Consider the following 20,466-nt stretch of genomic DNA (forward strand, 5'->3'; position numbering starts at 1 on the left):
TCCTAGTCCTTAATACCAGTGTAGCTTTGAGCAAGCTTAACTTGTACAGAAAACACCAGCAATGGAATAGGACCTGGATTCCAGTATAGACTCTCCAAGTTTACTAGACTCTGTATGACCCTAGGCTAGTCACCCCCACCTCTCTGGGCCTGAGTTTCTTTTTAATTTATAAAATTAGGTCAGAGTTAATACTATGTTCCTTCCAGTAATCATACAAACTGTAGATGCTCCTCCATAACCCTCCTCTAAGCTCTTCTGACTTTTCTTTCACTTATTCTAAAATGTCTCCCATTACTTCTAGATCGTGGCTGTTAAGTAGATCAAGTTCAAAATATGCCACAACAACTAATTAATCTTCCTGTCTGTGCTTTCACAGGTACTTGTTTGAAGGTTAATTTTAGTCTAAGAAATGAGTGAATAAACATGTTTACTGCATAAACATATGCTGCAAAATTATTTCCTGGTATTCTGGGCACAAAAAGAAAATACTGTAATGTTGAGTAAGTGTGTAACCATGTGCTTGCCACTTCCTTTGGGATTTTTGTATTTAGTCACAGGGCAAAAACAGTTACCAGCTTTTATCCACTTAAAAGTATTCAGGTTTCCTGGTTCCAGAACAATGAAGTATTTTACTGGGGAGGAGGGGGGGAGAGAGAAAGAGAAGGGGAGGGAACAGGAGGTAACAGGAGTATATGTTCCTTTCATTTTGTATTGTTCCAAAAATGAGTTGTAAAGGCAACTAGGTGTAAGAGTTTTCCTTTAAAAAAAGAAAAGGCTTTTTCATCTAAAAAATTAATATTCTCGATGTAAATGAAATTCCAGGATGCCAATTTTAAGGTGAGACCTTAGTAGCTGCCACTTAACAATATGATTGGTAATGAGAAAGAAAAGCTAACAAAGTAAGTGACCTGTCAATTTCAAACCCTAGTTACAGAGTAGCTAGAAAGCACTTCAATCTCATTGAGATTGTGTGAGGGAGAAAACAAAAAGGATACCAAAGCACTAACGCCATTGTGACTTAAATCGGGCCAATCCTAAACAGGGCCAATAAACCTACACAATAGGAAGTCAAAAGAAAATAATTAATAATAACATCTCTTAAAATATATATATGTATATATCCTAAAATATTTTAGGGAGATTCAATTTCACCATACGTTTATATATGGATATAGACAGAAATATATAATATAGAGGCAGACAGATGTAAATATGTAGATATATATCTTAAAATACTTTCGGTATATGCAATTTCTCTTTATAAATGGATATAGATATATGGATACAGACAGATATAGAGAATGTTTATGTCTCTGCATCTGCCTATATCCATATGGATATTTCTATGTAGATTAAAAATGTGGATATAGACAGATTTAAATATAGATATAGATTTACAATACATATATACACACCCTAAAATACTTTGGGTCTAGGCAATATGTTGCCTAGACCCAAAGTATTTCAGGATATCTCCATCCATTCATCCATCCAGCTAGCTAGCTATCTCCGGCTTTGGCTCTCCAATCTGTCTTTTAAAAAAAAACACACCCAAACGCGGCTCCTCCGGCAGGATACCACCATCTTCCTCCTTTTTGTGGCTCTCCCAAAGCTGAAAGGACCTTCCCATCGTGCAGGCCCGGGGAGCGAGGGGGTGGAGGAGCCCGTGCCGGTACTACCCCCACCCCCGGGCAGGTCCGGTACAGGGCTACACAAAGGAAGCGAAGCCCCGGGGCTGGGATGGGAGGGAAATCGCCGCAGACCCCGACCCGAGGAAAGGAGGGAGGGGGCGCCACCGTCCAGACCTGTTACTCCCCCGGCCCCCCCGCCCTTTGGATTGGAAATGTTAAACTGTCTTTTCCCAAAAAACCTCCTTTCCGGTTCTCTCCGTTTGAAAACGGGGCGCGTTAGGACGCACGGAGGTCCGGGGCTGGGGAGGGGGCTGCCCGGTGCTTTGTCTACGGGGCCGGGCCGGGCCGGTCCTCCCAAGCGGCTCCTCTCCTTCCCCGCGGGGGCGACCCCCGGCCCCGGCCCGGCCCGGCGCGTCCTTCTCCCCTCCGGCCCGGGCCTCGGGGCCTGCACGCGCCGGGGCCAGAGCCGGGGCCGGGGCTGGGGCCGGGCGGGGGGCGCACACTCACCTGGGTGGCTCCGGCGGCGGGCGGCTGCGGAGCGCGGCTCTGAAGGACGCGGGGAAGGGAGGGAGGGAGGCGGGCGGGCCCAGGCGGGCGGCGGCGGCTCCAGTCACTCCCGGCAATCGCTGTCCCAGCCCCTCCGTGCGTCAGGCAGGGGGCGGCGGCGGCGGCCCAGTGACCCACTTCACACCCCGCCCGCGCGCCCTCCCCTCCCCCACCGTGGCACGCGAGCACGCGCACCCCCCCCCCGCGCGCCCCCTCCACCACCCCACCCCCGCACTACGACCGGGACCCGAACCTGAACCCTGTGGTGTGCGAAGTACCCGGCCCCTCCCCCTTCCTCCTATGTGGCCCCAGAGATCACGGGGAGGGGCCATGGGGATTGGGGTGCTCCGAGGATCTGGGACCTAGTCCATTCCGGAGCCATCTCTGCTCCAAAACCCTACAAACTACCACGAATTCTAGTTCTTATCCTCTCCCCCACCTACTCCCCCACCTCCGACTTTGTGTGGGGACCTTGGACAAGTCACCTCTGATTCCTCATCTGTAAAAGAAAAAAAAGTGGGGAGGGGGCCTCCAAGGTCCTTTCCATCTGTAAATCTGGAAGAGGCTACTGTCCTTCTTCTTAAGCCCTCTGATTGTGGTCACTTGTTAGGGTCTCCTGAGCATGGCAGACACTTAGCGCCTGAGCTTCCCTGGGTTAAGACCAAGTACCCTGTGAGAGGAATAGGTAGCACTAATGAATGGGATTGTTAGGATTGGACAAAAAAGGTCTCTTCAATTCTTTCATTTCACAGATGAGGAAACAGACCCAGAGAGGGAGAGTAATTGGTAGTAGAGAATTTAAGGGAAAGAAATGAGGATGGAAGAGTCTTGATTTCAGTGCTTGTTTTCTTATTTGGGGGTATAGCCAAATCCTATGCCACCAATATATGATGGAATTCTCAAAAATCTATTGTAATTCCAGGCGGACAATCTTCTTACCCTGTTCCTAGCCCAGTGCTCATCGAACTGTTAATCATTTTGAATATAAATTGTTGATTACTCCAGTATACGAGCTACCTCTTCCCTCTTGCTTCCACTCCCATCATTACCGACCTTGTTCCATTTTCTTACATTAAAACCTATTACATTCCTTTTCTCCGTGAATAAGTTACTTTTATCCCATTCCATTAGATATTTTAATAAATTTAACCTGCCAATTTAATTTCCTTATCCTAGCCCATCAGTACTACTGATCTCCCAATCCCATTCCTCCAGCCTCTCCTTCCTGCTCCACCCCAAGCTACAAATATATCTAGTTTAACTCCCTGGACCTCACTTGAGGGATCTAAGCCTACTGAGGAAACTACCCCCTTCACCACAACCACCTCAGCCTTCAAGGATGACAATGCTGGCAAGCACCAAGAAATTTCTGTTCCCTGCTGGTTCCTTCCCTTGATTAGGATCTCCCAATATCTGTCCCTCAAAAATTTTCCCATCTTGCATCCCATTCAGACAACTTGAGTTGGAAGCCCAGTAGAAATGTTAAAACAAAACTCATTTTTGCCCCTAAAACCTACCCCCAAAATTACCTATTACAGCCAAAGGCAACAAACACCATCCTCTCAATCCCCCAGGTTTGCAACCTAGAATGTCATCCTAAACTCCTAGCTCTCACTCCCACATATCCAAACTGTTACCAGTCTTTCAATTTCACTTCTTGCATTATCTCTTTCTTCTCTCCCCTAACACAGAGACCACCATGGGGCAGGTTCTCATCACCTCATGTCTGGACTATTACAATAGCCTGTTGGTGGGTCTGTCTCCCTCAACCCTCTCCCCCACTGTAATCCATCCTATATTCAACCACCAAAGTAATTTCCTAGCGCACATGTTTGACCATGTCACACCTCTCCCCCACTCAATAAACTCCTGTGACTCCCAATCACCCAGGATCTAATACAAAATCCTCTGGTGTTCAGACCTTCATAACCTAGCCCCTTTCAGCCTTTCTAGTCTTCTTATACTTTAGTCCTTTCCCCAATTCCACCCACTGACAATGACACCCTTGCTGATCCATGCACAAGACAATTCATCTCTCAGCTCCCCAATTAGATTGTGAGCTCCTTGAAGGCATTTTTCCCCTTTTTTTTATACCCCCAGCACTTAGTAAAGTGCACATAGTAGGTGCTTAATACATGTTGATTGATTCCTGCACATTTAGTTATTTATTTTGAGCTCAGCTAGGCCTCCAGGAAGAGAGGATTTTAGTTATGCAAGAAATAAATATGACTGAAGAGGGTTGTCAGAATCAATGGGGAAATGTGGTGTGTAAAGAAGAGAATGGTTTTCACAAGGCCTTGGAACCAGGTTTATGAGGCCTGCACAGCCACTATTCCTCCTTCCTCTGACCTGGATTCCCTGGGCAATTTGTGAACCTTGTACATGACCAGTAGTGCCTGAAATGACTTCCCTTCTTTTCTGTCTATTTGATATTCTACTTAGCATTCAAGCTGGTGGCACGGCCTCCAGGAAACCTACTTGACCTAACCAGTCAAGGTTCTGTAGCACTTTGCTCTCATCGTGTTTCATTTAATGTTACTGTTATTTGTATATGATTCCTCTCATTCTATTTGACTGTGACCTATAAGAGACTAAGCATAGGGGTCCTATTCATCTTTGTGTTCCCCACACTAGCCTAGTACAGTATTCTATACCAGTGATGTCAAAACCAAATAGAGACATGTTAACTTAGAAAATGACAAAGTAACATTATCTATGTTGTATTTTTATTTACTTTGTTAAAAATTTCCCAATTACATTTTTGTTTTATATAAATTTTTAATTTTCTAAAGTTTTTTTAAAATTTATTTTATTTTTAACATGGAGTAAAATAAGCACTTCCATAACATAGTAAAATATAAAAAGATGATTGCACATGAAACTACAAATTCACTATGCACAACTTGCTATTGCTTTCAAATATACAAGATTATCATGTAAACATGACTAAGGTGAAAATGTATTTAACAGGAATGTATGTGTAGAACCTATATAAGACTGCATGCCATCTGGGGAGGGAGCGGAGAGGGAGGGGGTAAGGAGGGGAAGAGAGGGGAAAAAATCTAAGATAAATGGAAGTGATTGTAGAAAACTGAAAACAAAATTAAATAAAAAATAAAATATCAAAAAAAAAGATTATCACATAAATTTCTTTTTTTTCCTTTTTTCTTCCGTCTCCCCCAGATGGCTACTACTAGACACAAATAGGTGTGTGTGTATGTGCGTGCCTGTGTACATACATACATATACACATATAAAACATTCCATTACATTTTAATCTGGGTCTGGCCTCATTCTGGAAGTTTGTAGCCACTTTTAATAAATACCAGTCAAAAATTCAGCAACACAATATACCAATGTGCACTTTAGCACTCAATTTTATAGTATGACACGCAAGATCTTCTATATCCCAATTGTTAACTAACCTTGAGTAAATTGGAAACCATTTTAAATCTCAAACTCTCATTCTCCTCTATCTATCATTGTACTCAAAAACCCCAAAGGGCAGATTTTGAGGTAGTGGTAACTGATAACATCTGGATTTCCCAGTCACCAATCCTGGAACCCCCTCAAAGAAGGGAACAACTTCAATACATGTCAGAGATGGGATTTTCCTGTCCCGGAAAGTCATCTAGAGAAATGGCACACTATTCATCAGCCCAAACTAGATGCAGATTTGGAATCCTGCATCATCGCACCCCTATCTCCACTTGGCTGTAAAGAACACCTAATAAATCTTTGCAGGACACATGTTTGTGAGTGGGTTTCCTCCTTTCTCACTTCTCTAGTGCAGATTCTTTTGTTGTCATTCAGTCACTTTTCAGTCATGTCCAATTCTCTGTGGGAAATCCCATTTGGGATTTCCTTGGCAAAGATACTGGAGTGGTTTGCTGTTTTCTTCTCCAGCTCATTTTACAGATGAGGAAACTGAGGCAAAGAGGGTTAAATGAATTTGCCCAAGGTCACACAGCTAGTAAGTGTCTGAGGCCAGATTTGAAATCAGGAAGATAGATCTTCCTGACTCCAAGGTCAACACTCTATCACTGTGCCACCTAGCTGCCCCAATGCAGATTCTAGATTGAATAACTAAAATAGCAGGAAAAAATAAACAAATATCCTTTCCTATTTTAAATTCCCTTGATTTCACAAAGTCTTCGTTCTAGTTGCTTCAGTGAGTAACCCTAATTGAAGGACCTTAGTTCAAACCCTGAGCTCTGTTACTTACTGCCATTATATGACATTGGACAAATACCATCACTTCTCTTATCCTCAAGTTCCTTACCTGTAAATAAGACTTTGAACTATACGAAATCGAAGGTCTTTTCTAGCTATAAATCTATGAACTGTGACTCCCCTATTCTAATTCAGGAGGATGTTTAATATAATAACATTTATGCAGTGTTTTCCATGATCTCATTTGATCTTCTGAACAACTCTATGAAGTTTATATTATTATTCTCTGAAAAAGAGCAGCTCCAGAAAGTTGAAGGGGAGGGAGAGAGAGTGAGAGTGGGAAATGAATGTCTGGGAAAGGACTCAGGAAGATCTATAAGATAGGACAGTCTGGCTAGGCTAGAGAGAAGGTAGAACCAAGATAGATTAAAAACGAGTTTCAGTATACTTGTGAGCAGGACAGCTATTCATGGCCAGGCTTCTGTTAACATCATCATTTTTTCCCTTTTTCATTTTAGCCCTAAGTATGTTTTCCTTTTACTGTGCTGTAATAAACTCTTTTAAAAGAAAAGCCTTTTATGGTTGCGAGCTCTTTGCAAGGGGGAAGGGGAATGGAACAAAAAAAACAAACCAAACAAAGAAGTAATGCCTTTGTGGGGGGGGGGGAGTAGAAGAGGGGGAAGGAACTAAAGAAATATAAAGAGGAGATGTTATTAGCTCTGATCCTGAAAGAGGCACCTGTGAACACAGATCTGGGCTTGTTGATGGAAAAATAAATAAAGGGATTATGGTGTTCATTCCATTGTGCCACACATTTAATGTTCCCCTCTGAACTACCTAACATTCTTTGTTTATCATAATAAAACTTTTGTACTACCTGACATTCTTTTCTTATCATTATCCTCAGAATAGTGGCATAACTGAATATTTTACATAACACACTGATACCCTCATCCACTAAGTTCAAAACAGATCATCCAGTTCCTTAAATAAAGAATACCTCTGTTATGGCAGAACACTGAACTGGGAGGCAGAAGACTTGTATTATAGTTTCATTTCTCCTATTAATTAGCTAAGATTAAAAATTTCTCTAGGTTAGGGGTTCTTAACGTGGGGTACATGGATAGATTTCAAGGAGTCCATGAACTTGGATGGGGAAAAATATCACACCTTATTTACACTAACTTCTAATTGAAATTTAGTATTTCCTTCAATGTTAGACAACAAACTTTAATTCTGAGAAGAGATCCATAGGATTCACAAGTCTATCAAAGGAATCTATTACCCAAAAAATTAAGAACCCTGTACTACTAAAATAAAAGTTAAACACAACTATAGCCCAGCAATAATTTGAAAATCCTATGATATCTTCATTCTAGAAAATTAAAAACATTGGCCTAGACAGGTGTATGTGTGTGTCTATGTGTGTGTGTATGTTACTTAGAACGCAATGCATAACCTTGGTTTTTTCAATGTCTGACCAAGCTCTTAGTCGTACATAGCTTCTATTTCAGGGCCTTCATGGCCACTGGAACAAATTGTTTTCCTTTGCCCATTCTGCCATGGGAAGCCTTCACATACTTGGGGTAGCCATCCCCCTAACTCACCAAAAGGTTTAAGGCTTATCAGTTGCCCTCAACTTGTTTTAGCTGGTATGTTGAAATGGTTTACTGAGGTATGGCTGCTGTGTATACTATAGCTTCTTGGAGCCACAGGTTAGAGTTGGGTGACATGTTTATTTTATTTTATTTTTTTTTTTATTAATTTTTTTATTTTTTTAATGTTTAACAATCACTGCCATACAATTGCGATTTTATCCCTTCCCACCCACCCCCCACTACCTCCCTCCCTCCCCACGACTGCATACAATTCTGTATAGATTCTACATATACTTTCCTATTGAGTATATTTTCACTATAGTCATGCTATGTAGTCAGACTAAGATAAATGAAAGAATCCGTATAACAAATCAGAACATGATACACAAACAGATACACATACACAAACATGATCTGCTACATTATGTGAGTGACTTCCATATTTCTCTCTCTGAGTGTGGAAGGCATTTTGCCTTGAGGTCCACCATTGGGATTTTTTTTTTTTTTCAGAAGTTCTTGTGTTATTACAAAAATCTAAGTCTACCAGAAAAAACTCTCACACACTGTGGTTGTTGCTGTGCATAAAGTTCTCCTGGTTCTGCTCCTTTCACTCAGCATCAGGTCATATAAGTCCTTCCAGGCCTCTCTGAAGTCTTCTTGTTTATCATTTCTTATGGCACAATAGTACTCCATTACATTCATATACCATAATTTATTCAGCCATTCCCCAATTGATGGACATCCCCTTGACTTCCAGTTTTTGGCAACTACATAGAGTGCTGCTATAAATATTTTTGTACATGTGGGACCCTTTCCCATTTTTATGATCTCTTGGGGATATAGTCCTAGTAGCGATATTGCTGGGTCAAAGGGTATGCACATTTTTGTAGCCCTTTGGGTATAGTTCCAAATTGCTCTCCAGAATGGTTGGATGCGCTCACAGCTCCACCAACAATGAATTAGTGTTCCAACTCTCCCACATCCTCTCCAGCATTTATCATTTTCTTGTTCTGTCATGTTTGCCAATCTTATAGGTGTGATGTGGTACCTCAGAGTTGTTTTGATTTGCATCTCTCTAACCAATAGTGATTTAGAGCATTTTTTCATATGATTATAGATAGCTTTAATTTCTTCCTCTGAAAATTGCCTGTTCATATCCTTTGACCATTTATCAATTGGGGAATGACTTGTATGATTATACATTTGGGTCAGTTCTCTATATATTCTAGAAATGAGGCCTTTATCCCCGAGCTTAGCTGTAAAAATTTTTTCCCAATTTACTACATCCCTCCGGATTTTGGTTGCATTGGGTTTGGTTGTGCAAAAACTTCTCAGTTTAATGTACTCAAAGTTATCCATTTTGCATTTCATAATGCATTCTATCTCTCCTTTAGTAAAGAATTCTTCCCTTCTCCATAGATCTGATAAATACACTATTCCTTGCTTCTCCAGTTTATTCATGGTATCAATCTTTATACCTAAATCATGTACCCATTTGGACTTTATTCTTGTGTACGGTGTCAGGTATGGGTCTATGCCTAATTTCCGCCACACTGTTATCCAGTTTTCCCAGCAATTTTTGTCAAACAATGAGTTCTTATCCCAGAAGCTGGGGTCCTTGGGTTTATCAAACAGAAGGTTGCTATATTCCTTGCCTACTGCATCTTGAGTGCCAAGTCTATTCCACTTGTCTACCTCTCTGTTTCTTAGCCAATACCAAGTGGTTTTGATAATTGCTGCTTTATAGTACAGTTTAAGGTCTGGTAGCGCTAGGCCACCTTCGAGTTGGGTGACATGTTGTATTGCCAAGGCAATATTCACAGCACCAACAGTGATGATGAATATACCAGCGTAGCTCTGAATCACAAAGTATACAGACTCTCCATAGAGAAGGAAGAAGAAAAACATTTATTCAGACACCAGAAAGCCAAAGCTGTCATAGTAACCAAGAAGTCAATACACATTAGCACTACAGGTGACAAAGCCATGCCCAAGCCTTCCCACAAACACTCACTAGCCTACTGTCTCCTTGCCTGTGTCCTCTCCTCCTTCTGCTCTAACTGCTCTCACCAACTTCCTCCCTGTTCTATTCCACCCTTGCTGTTCCACCCATTTAGTAAGCTTCTATTAATGAAAGGAAAAGACTTCCCATTTAAATTATCATCACATTCAATCCTAAAATCTTTTGTATCCATTACTTAGGTTGGTGGGGCAACTGGTATCAGCAGAATTGTAATAGGGATCATACAAAATAAGCACATAAAACAATATCTTAGGGTGGGGCTTGAGGACAAGCAACCCATCATTCCCTCTTAGAATGAATGGGGCCTAAAATGTTAGGATAAGGGACAAAGATCTCTTCTTCTTTAGCTGCTTCCTGCTGAAATTGGATTTATAGCTATTGCTGTGCCAAGAGGTCCTATTCGAGAGGTCAGTGCTTTAGCTGGCATCTGGAGATTGGTAGATGCCACGTTCAGGGGTGACACTTCACAGTCATGGACAGGGGGTGACATCCAGCTTAAGCAATCAGGGATCTGCAGGTGAAGGGTACTAAGACTGTAGGAAACACATCCAGCAAACAAATTTAACAGACAAAAAGCCAAAAAGAAGCAAGGAGACAATAACCAGAAGCAGGGTAGGCAAAGAGTCAGCCATGCTTCTGGGGTCCATGAACCCACTATTGTAGCCTCATTCACAGTAGAATATATGATGTAAGGGCACAATTTGGTAAACATCTCCTGAATAAACAACAGTTTATTATCTTTATCTTTATTTATATTATCTTATGTATATTATCTTTATTTATTTATATTATCTTTATTATTTTTCTCATGTGCTATAATTTCCACAACCTTTGAAACATGGTTTGGCTTCCATTTTACCCATATTTTAGCTCCCAATTTTATTCTATCAATAGAGAACTCAATCCTTCAGTTCCTCTGTTAGTTACTGTGGAAGGAGGGTCAGTTTTCACAAGGGATATTGTTACACAAGGAATAATAATCACTTGAACTATTCTATCATTTTTACAAAATTGTGTGGGTTCTTCACCTAAATTTTGGAATGTCACAATAATTTCTCCTTGATAAACAGAATCTATCTCTCCAATCAATACATGTCTTCCTTGAGCTGCTAATCCTGATTTAGGTAATATTTGTCCAAAATTATTTTTAGGGATTCTCATACATATTCCAGTAGAGAATTTTCTTATTTCTTTACTATTCAACCAAAAGTCCTCTAAACAATATAAATCACAACCTGCCAAACCAGGTGTCCCTGTATACAGTGCTGGGACATCTGGCCTCACAGTCCAATACTCAATATTTGGGACCTTATATGTTTGCTGTTTTCTAATCTGCAGATTTGGGGTCATCATTCTAGCTGGAGGTATACTTCCTCCCAATGGTCCATTATTCAAATTACATAAAGAAATGAACAAATTATCTTTCCAATGTTGATAAGAATTATTAGAACTTAACTTCCTTAACTGTTCTTTCACTAATCCATTCATTCTTTCAATTAACCCAGATGTTTATGGATAATATGGAACATAATATATCCACTCAATATTCAGTTTGATATACAATATCTCTTCATTTCATTATCTTTGAAATGTGACTCATTGTCACTTTGAATCTGCATTGAACCCCTATAATATAGACATGATATCTAGAGTTTTACAGGTGTTTTTCTGGGTCACATTCTTATAGGGACTAGCCACTAGTACACCTGAACAGGTGTCAACACAAGTACATATAAATTTGCATTCTTTATCTTGGAGTAGGGTCCAATGTAATCTATTTGTCAAATTTGGTCTGGTATTTTTCCCCTTGCTATCTCTCCAGTTGCTACTCAAGGAACAGTTCATTCCTTTTTTCCAGCTGATATATATAACATTCCTCTACTACTTTTTTTAACAATGAATAAGAGATATGAGTACTTCAGTCTTGTGCCCATGGGTATGTGACCTGAACTCCTAAATGGCCAGCTGTTTGATGGACCCATTTTGCTAGTACTGGATCAGCAGTTGGTATCAGAGTAAGGACAATATGTTGAGTAGCAATCTTTGATAGTTGATCAACATGTGCATTGTATTCATGTTCTGGCATGGTGAGGGCCACATGAGCATCTACATGAAAAATTGACAAATTAGTAACCAAAAGCATGTCCCATATATCTTCCTCAAATTTTTTGTCCCAGACTTGTTTGCCATGAATTTCCCAATTTTGATTTTTACACATGTGCATCCATGTAGGTAACCCAGTAGCTACCACCCATGAATCAGTGAATATATGACACTGTCCTCCTTGTTCTGTTTTGATAGATTGATATACTGCCATGCATTCAGCATATTGACTACTTCTACCTATCCCAATACTTTCCACAGTCCACTTATTACATGGGTTACAGGCTACTGCTTTCCAACGTCTTTTGTGGCCCAAATATTTTTCTGTCCCATCAGTAAACCATGCAAGTCTCATTTATCCTTCAGTTAATCCATCATATCCCTCATTCCATTTTACCAAGGTCTGTACCAACTGTTGCTTTGGTTCAGAGGTGTATCATTTCTCTCAGTACCTATGTTTGCTATAGATTCATGTAAAGCAGAAACTCCACTTTTGCCAATTTTAGATCTATTTTGAATATACCATTTCCATTTAATTATGCTAGCCTCTTGCACATGTCCAATTCTGTGAGAAGCAGGGGTACTCACGACCCAGGTTATAATCAGGATTCCAGGCCTTAATATTACCTCATGTCCCAAAGTCAATTGTTTAGTCTCTACTAAAGCCCAATATGCAGCTAACAACTTCTTTTCAAAAGGGTTTCAAAATTTTTCCTAGATGTGGTATGTGATTTTACCAATATCCAAAAAAATAATATAAACTTTTGGGCCTCTTTCTTATTGGTGGGGATAGGAAAATCTGGAACCTTTTGATGGGCTTGCGAGAGAATTTTTCATACCCCTTATTGCATTGTATACCCCAAAATGTTACAGTTTGAGCTGGCCCTTGAATCTTTACAAGGTTAATTTCCTACCCTTTGCTTTTCATATGCTCAATTAAAAGCATCAAATTCTTCTCCACTTCTTTTACATTTTTCCCCTGTATCATAATATCATCTATGTGGTGGGTAAGCTGTACACCAGGTAGTACTAATTCAGCCAAATGTTCAGTGACAATCTTATGACAAATAGTGGGGCTATGTAGATATCCTTGTGTCAAGCATGTAAAAGTATACTGTCTGCCCTGCCAAGTGAAAGCAAATTGGTCCCATTGTTTAGAATCTATTGGGATAGTAAAGAAAGCATTGGCTAAATCAATAACTGTGTACTGAGTCCCATTATATTTTTGGATCCTTATGGCAGTTTTCATTACCTCCTCATTTAACTTTCTTATACAGTCCCTAAATGATTACCAGGATCTATCTCCACTAGACCACATAAAGTCAGTAGGATACTACTTAGTGCATCCTTCTGCAGCCAAAGCTAACAAGATTAGTTATATTGTTACCTCCTTGCATATTGTAATATCTAAAAGTTTGCTGTACAAAAAGATTCTAATACCTAGGACTTTTAAGCAATCCACACCGTCAATAGATACTCCTCCCACTTCTTCATCACTGATTCTCAGCATCCAAAATATTAATGATTCTCCCATCCTTTGGGTGAATGAACTCAAATATGTGACTTTCTACTGAGTAAAACCCTCAATTATCTCCCTAAACACTGTGTTTCCCTCCTGGTTCTCCTATTTCCACCTTAGGATTGGGTGTGGTTCTATCTGAGAAGTATCTCCCTCTAACATTGTTTCATTTTCCAATTCTGACTTTGTTACATTTTCCTCCTATGCACCTTCAGCTTGGTGTCAGTGCTAAGATGCTCTCATGAAAAATGCACCAATCCATGCCACTATGCTAGCTGCCTATTTTCAAATAAACCTCTCCTTCCTACTTTAAAATGAAATCTAGGTTATCATTTGAATAAATACACAATCTATTCTATTACTAATCTATTCTATTACTATTCTATACACAATCTAGTTCTATTACTAAAATGGTAAATACTCTCTCATTGACTTAGGGACCCCTTTCACTAAGGAAGAGCTCTCTTCTCCCCTGTTGGATTTAACTACCTTCTCTCCACACATACATAGGCAGGTAAACTCATAGAAAATGGCCATATAAGTTTTTTTCCCCCTCATAGTATTTCATGGGTTTTTTTCCAATTACATGTAAAGAATATTTTACACCTAATTTTCTAGTAGTACACCCACTGCATAAAATATACATCTGTGTGCACTTTAGAGATCAAAGTTTTTTATAACACCTCCTGCCCTTTGCCTATTTGTGCATTTCCTGGTTAAGAAAACTACAAAACTACCATTTACAAAGATATTACTTTCTCTTGCAATTATAATAATTGTGCCCCATTTTAAAAAAAATGTAAAGAGGAGAATAAAATTCAATTTTTAAATCATTCCCTTTGTTACACCAACAAAAACTATTTCATTTTCATTACTTAAAAACACATTTAATTTTTTCTTTATTCAGCACAAAGTATACAAAGTTTTAGAAATCATGAAACAATATTATAATATTAAAAGTAAAGTATTTATTTTAATCTAAATCTGTAGTAAAATACCATAGCAAGCATTTATCTGAATCATTAAATTCAAAATAAACAAAAAGAGCTCTTTAGAAAAAGAATAAATGATTACTTTGGACCCCCATTTTGTGAATTTTGTATTTGTAACATATGTGAAGCATTTTACAATATTAAGGTATTGTATAAATATAAGCTATTAAGTGGAAAATTCCTTCTTATTTCTCTTTTTAAAAAACTAGACTAAAAAAACCCTTCACTTTTAAATAAATTCTTACCATCTATTGACTCATAATCTAGGACAATGCCCATGGGGTCCTTTAGAGGACAGAACATTTTTTCACATTCATTGTGCCAATTTTTTTCAACTAAACTTTCATAAGGTGTTTGTAGCAAGCAGAAAGGCCAAGGAAAAAGTAAAGAGAAAAAACAGTTCCTAAACTTTCTAAAAGAAATAAAACCTATAAAGTACTGTTCATATTCAAAAAATTAACTGCACAAATATAGAATCAGGGTGGTATGATTATATTACAGCTCATTAGAAAAAGAATTGGGGTTTTTAGAGGACAGCAAACTCACTATATCAACAGTGACATGGCAGCCAGAAAAGCATACTTGATTTTAGATCTTGTTAGTGGAAAAAGAGTGACAAAACAAGAAAGGTGAGAGTTCCACTGTACTCCTGTGGCCTCAAGGCCACATGTGGCATTCTTTCTAGGTCCTTGGGTGTGGCCTTTTGACTGAGTCCCAGTTTTACAGAACAAATCCTTTTATTAAGAGGATTTGTTCTGTGAAGTTTAGATTCAATCAAAGTGCGGCACTTGAGGACCTAGAGGGCCACATGTGGTCTTGAAGCTGCAGGTTCCCCTCTCCTGTTATATGTTTCTCTGTTCATACCTACACAGAATGCTCCATTCAGTTCTGGAATGTATTTAAATAAAGACTCTGACAAACTAGAACACGTCCAGACAAGGATACTGATAAAACCAAAGACCATTTTTCACAAGGATCAGTTTAAAGATCTAGGAATACTGAGTCTAGAAAAAAAGAACCCTTAGGGGGAAGGACTTTGATGTGAACAGGATTAAGTCTTGTTCTATTTTGGCCCCAGTGGTCAAAATGGATAGAAAATGGAGAGAAACAGATTTTACCTTCATATAAGTTTTCTAACAATAAGAACTCTTCTAGCATGGAATGAGCCATCTCACATGGTAATGTGCTCTCCATCATTAGAGCTCTTCTAATGGAGAATAGATGATCCCTTGTTAGATGTATTGTCAAATATATTGTTGAGAAGGTTTTTATTGGGGCAAGGGGTGAGCTAGGCAACCTTTGAGGTCCATTTCAACTCTGAGTAAGATTCTGTGATTCTGACAGTCTTTTCTAATCCATCAAAATTTTAGAGCAAGAGATGATCTTAAAGCCAATCCCATCATCAAAATGAAGAAACCAAGACCCTGAGGAGTTAAGTAATTTCCCAATATTACACATTGAGTAGCAAAGGCAGAAGTAGCACCCAAGTTTCCTGACTCCCAGTCCAATCACATGACAATAGTATTTAAGTTGTTTTTATTTCATCAAAATACATGCTACATCATCTTAATGTCATACTAATTTAGATTCTTAGATAGAAGTATACACATTAATGTTTATTATGTAGACATAGTCAAAAGTAATGAAAAAAATTTTATCTTTACAATATTTTCCCCACAACAACCCCGGGAGGTGTAATTATCCCCATTTCACATATGAATAATCTAAGTTTTGGAGATATGAAGTGACTTGCTCTTATTCAAATAGCTAGTAAGTGTTAAAACTCATCTTCTGACTCCACATGAAATTGATGTAGTAATATATGTAAATTTTATGTCTGTACGTAGTATATGCTTGGGATATTTTAAAAAGAGATTTCTTATTTAAATGCTATATGTATTTATATTATCTATATGAACCTTAAAATCTCCCTATGTATTAAAATAAAATTAAACAAAATTTCAGATCAAGTAAAAGTCCCTCTTTTCGGGGTTTAAAATCACTATCATACCTGACTGAAAGAAACCTGATCATTGACACTAACAAAGAAAACACAGTGGAACGCAAACAATATAGACAAATTAGTAGAAGAGTATGTGGTCCTTTGGGAACATTGTACAAATTATAGTTTTTACACAATGAAATGCAAATATGCATAATTTTCTCCACAAGATTATCTTTCTATGTATTTGTCCTTTGTTTTCAAAGAGGACTATGACATCAGAGAAATGATGACATGACTTGAAGTTGACTTCGATTTGAGTGAAGGAGGGCTACACAAGGTCACCAGCCTTACTTTCTCCTCCAGAGCCATCTGGATTCAGTGACCAGATATTCATCAGGATGACTGGAGATGGCCCAGGATGGAATGTGAGACCCTATCCCTTTTAGGCTCAGGCCTTCAGGTACTTAATTAGAGTGAGGTAATGCCCCTTCAGTGAACAGGCCTCTTTAAATAATCTAATACCGTAGTAGATATATTATCTTTTGGGCAGCTAGGTAGCACAGGCCCCGGAGTCAGAAAGACCTGAATTCATATATGGCTTCAGACACTTCTTAGCTGTGCAACACTGGCAAAGTCAATTACTGCTTCAGTTTCTTCATCTGTAAAGGCAATAATAATAGAAGCTACCTCTCAGTTGTAATGAGGATAAAATGAGATAATAGTTGTAAAGTGCTTTGTAAGCCTTAAAATACAATATAAATGTTAAGTATTATTATTATTGTCCCATGGAGTTGAACATTTTTCTCCAATGAATGATCTTTTACAGAATTCTAAACCAGTAGAGACAAACTCAAAAACAGTGGCCTTTAATTCATGCATAAGGATCCCTGGGGGCTACATATTGACCTTATTTTAAAATGTAATATTATTTTTATGTTATTTCACCTTTATTGTTTTGCTAAATATTTCCCAACAAATTTTAATCCAGGTTAGGTCACATTCAGGAGTGTTGAGGGTCCTCGGGCTGTATTTTCTATCAGGGGTGGGGAACCTACACCCTTGAGGCAATATGTGGTCTTCTAGATCCTCAAGTGTGGCCCTTTGACTGAATCCAAACTTCACAGAACAAATTCCCTTAATAAAAGGATTTGTTTTGTAAAACTTCAACTCAGTCAAAAGGCCACACTCAAGGACCTAGAAGTCACATGTGACTTTGAGGTCGCAAGTTCCTCACCGTTAAAACCATTTCTTACTATGAGTTCACTATAAGGATATATCTGGGGGCCTCATTTGAGTTTTTAAAAAATATATATATATGTATATATACATACATATGTATATGTTGAGTATAGGCATCAACTTATTGGAGGGTTTAAATGTTTTTCTTTACTAAATCAAATGCTTTTTTGTTACCAACAAGCAACAAGAACAGTGAATTCTTGGGTTCTCTACATTTTCAGGCCATTTTGCAGTCCTAAAGATGTCTGTGGTGGAATATCACTATGCATGCAGATTATTCTCATAAAAATTTTTTACAGATGAGAAAGTGTGCAAATAAAACTGTAGTTAGCTCTTGGTATTCTCTTGGTTTCCTTCAGGAAAAGGGATGTAATAAGGTCCAACTTTTGCCCCCAAGCCTTTAGTATCCATTTCTCCCTGAGTGACCTTGAGAATTAGTCTCTCAATGCTTTCAAAATTCTATCACTTCTAACACAAGTATCTTCTGCATATCCTTGGTCTAATCCAGCTGCTTTAGCCATTTTTTTTTTTTCAATTCAGGTGATGGCAAAAAAATGAGCTATAAAAATCTTTGCAAATCTACCTTTTATCTGTTTTTTTATTCTCCTTCCAGTTTAATCTTTAAATGTCCTCAGGATGACTTTGTTTAGTTAGGCTCACTATGCTTTCCTCTGACTTGTTTTTCTTTTACTGCTCTTACTGTATTATGAGGAAATGCTATTCATAATCTTCCACCAACTTCTTCTATAGGATTTAGAAAAAAAAGTGTAATTTAGACTAGCTTTACCCTTGTTTTCTGTATCTGTGTGCCCTTAACAAGTAAATAAAATTTTTGTCTCTTTTGGTCTTTTTGTTATGACAATTTACTTATACCTGTCAAAATTCTATATAAAGTTGTTAGAACTGGTGTTCATGTCCTCTCTAAATATATTTCCCATTTTTTTGAAATCAGTAACTTGCTTAAAGAGATCTGGTTGAAGTTGTTTTAATTGCAAACTATATTTTCCCCTCGTTTTTATTCTTTCTTAGCAAGTCAGTGATCTGACTATACACAGACAAATGATTCAGGAGTGACTCCAACATCAGTAATGAAACATTTCCTATCTGTTAAAATAGAACTAGTTTTATTGTCATGAACATGTTTGGTGTTCACCACGTTCAGCTTCCCAATTCTTTCCTCAATGAAAGTATTCATGCTATATAGATTCAAAACTGTTTTGACTCTTTCATTCCTCATTAAGGAATCAAGTTCTCTATCATACTTTTTGCCATCTTAACCTATGCCTTTCTTTGCATTAAAGTCACTAAATACCAAAATGTGTAAATTTTATTTGGAAAAGAATATAAAGTTCTTCTAAAGCTATGAACTGAGGGTCCTAAAAGCTGGTTTAAAACACCACCTTTGACAATTCCTAATTGTGTGACCAAAAGCACTTAACTTTGCAGAGCCCCAGTTTCCTCATTTGCAAAATGGAGATAAAAATAGAGGGAGGTATGATGAAGAAATCTAGTTTACAGTCTGGTGAGAAATGAAGAGATGCTCATTGAGGGCACTCCTTAAATGGGGGCTCTTAGAGAATCCACTGAATCAGAAGGAAGGACCATAGGGGACTTCTAAGGCATGAATTCCATACCATATGAAATGTTCTTCCAAGATGGAGAATTTTCTTGAGCACAATCAAAGAGTGTGGATTTTAATTTTTGAAAAATGAGGAGACGAGTAGCCTAGGTACCCACCATAAAGGGCAAGAAAACATGGTCTTGCCTACTCATGTTTTTATTTGTTTGTTTTTCCTCTCCTTACTATTTACCCCATAGTTCTTTAGATATAACAGCTAGTTATGAAGAGGCAGAAGGGTATAGGGGCAACACTATAGTATCACAGGACGTCACTGTAGCTATAAAATCAGACAATATCAAAATTTCCATGCCAAAACCACTCCTCTTTTTCACTCCTCTCTTTTTACAATTAGGAGATACTCTTTTCCATAGTCCAGATCCAGCAAGCAAGCTGTGCTCTGAGTTTGGCATAACAACGATCCTTCGTGCTCACCCTCTGGATGAACTCTGCTGCAGCAATTTGGACAAGCACCTGTAGGAACCACTCTCTGGTCATGAAACCCTGCTATGAATCAAGTTCACCTCCTTGTTGCTGTTAGCCCCCTCACTGGCACAGCTACAGTTCACTGGGTGTTTCCTTGTCTAGCCACTGGTATGTATGTATGAAGGCTTCCCCTCCCTGTAGTGGACTTCTTCCTATAAAGACCCCAACATGCATATCTAGTTTCCCTCCTCCAATGGAATAAAGAAAGCTTTTTGCTTCTAACCAGTGTTAGCTATTTGCTTTTTATTTTAATTTAATTTAATGTTACTTTTCAGAGTTAACAGTGGTTGCATAACCTCTGGGACTCCTTGGTCATGTATTTTCAGAGTTGACAAAGGGATCTCAAAGACCATATAGTCCAACTTCTTCATTTTACAAATTATTTTATAAATGAGGACTCCAAGGCCCAGGGAGGTTAAGCGATCTGTCCATTGTCACACAGGTTGATCTTAATGTACTAACTGCAGAATGTCCTAAGAAAAACAGGACTCTTTCAAATAGAGTTAGCTACACTACAGAACTCTTTGTTTTGTGTTTACTTCTTTCTGAGAACAGCTGTAGTGTCTGAACATGGGGGCAAGTTCTGGATATTA

At 38.6% G+C, this 20,466-nt stretch overlaps 1 protein-coding gene and 1 long non-coding RNA gene across 6 annotated transcripts in view; one reads left to right on the forward strand and one right to left on the reverse strand.

Annotated features, from left to right (window-relative positions):
* The window catches only part of SESTD1 (SEC14 and spectrin domain containing 1), a 148,899-nt gene extending 146,133 nt beyond the window's left edge, over nt 1-2,766 (reverse strand). For 2 of the 5 annotated variants that reach the window (XM_072612524.1, XM_072612518.1), the window contains exon 1: nt 2,139-2,337. The gene's annotated coding sequence lies outside the window, so the exon portion shown is untranslated. Of the gene's footprint in view, nt 1-995; nt 1,054-2,138 lie in introns of all 5 variants that reach the window. The other 3 variants (XM_072612523.1, XM_072612517.1, XM_072612519.1) reach the window with 3 other exon arrangements.
* The window catches only part of LOC140505937 (uncharacterized), a 28,793-nt gene extending 8,698 nt beyond the window's left edge, over nt 1-20,095 (forward strand). The window contains exon 2 of the long non-coding RNA XR_011967711.1: nt 19,743-20,095. This is a non-coding gene — a long non-coding RNA (uncharacterized lncRNA). The remainder of the gene's footprint in view (nt 1-19,742) is intronic.
* The last annotated feature ends 371 nt before the right edge of the window (nt 20,096-20,466 follow it).

The sequence above is a fragment of the Notamacropus eugenii genome, chromosome 5 (assembly GCF_028372415.1).
Source record: "Notamacropus eugenii isolate mMacEug1 chromosome 5, mMacEug1.pri_v2, whole genome shotgun sequence".
Classification (NCBI taxonomy): domain Eukaryota; kingdom Metazoa; phylum Chordata; class Mammalia; order Diprotodontia; family Macropodidae; genus Notamacropus; species Notamacropus eugenii.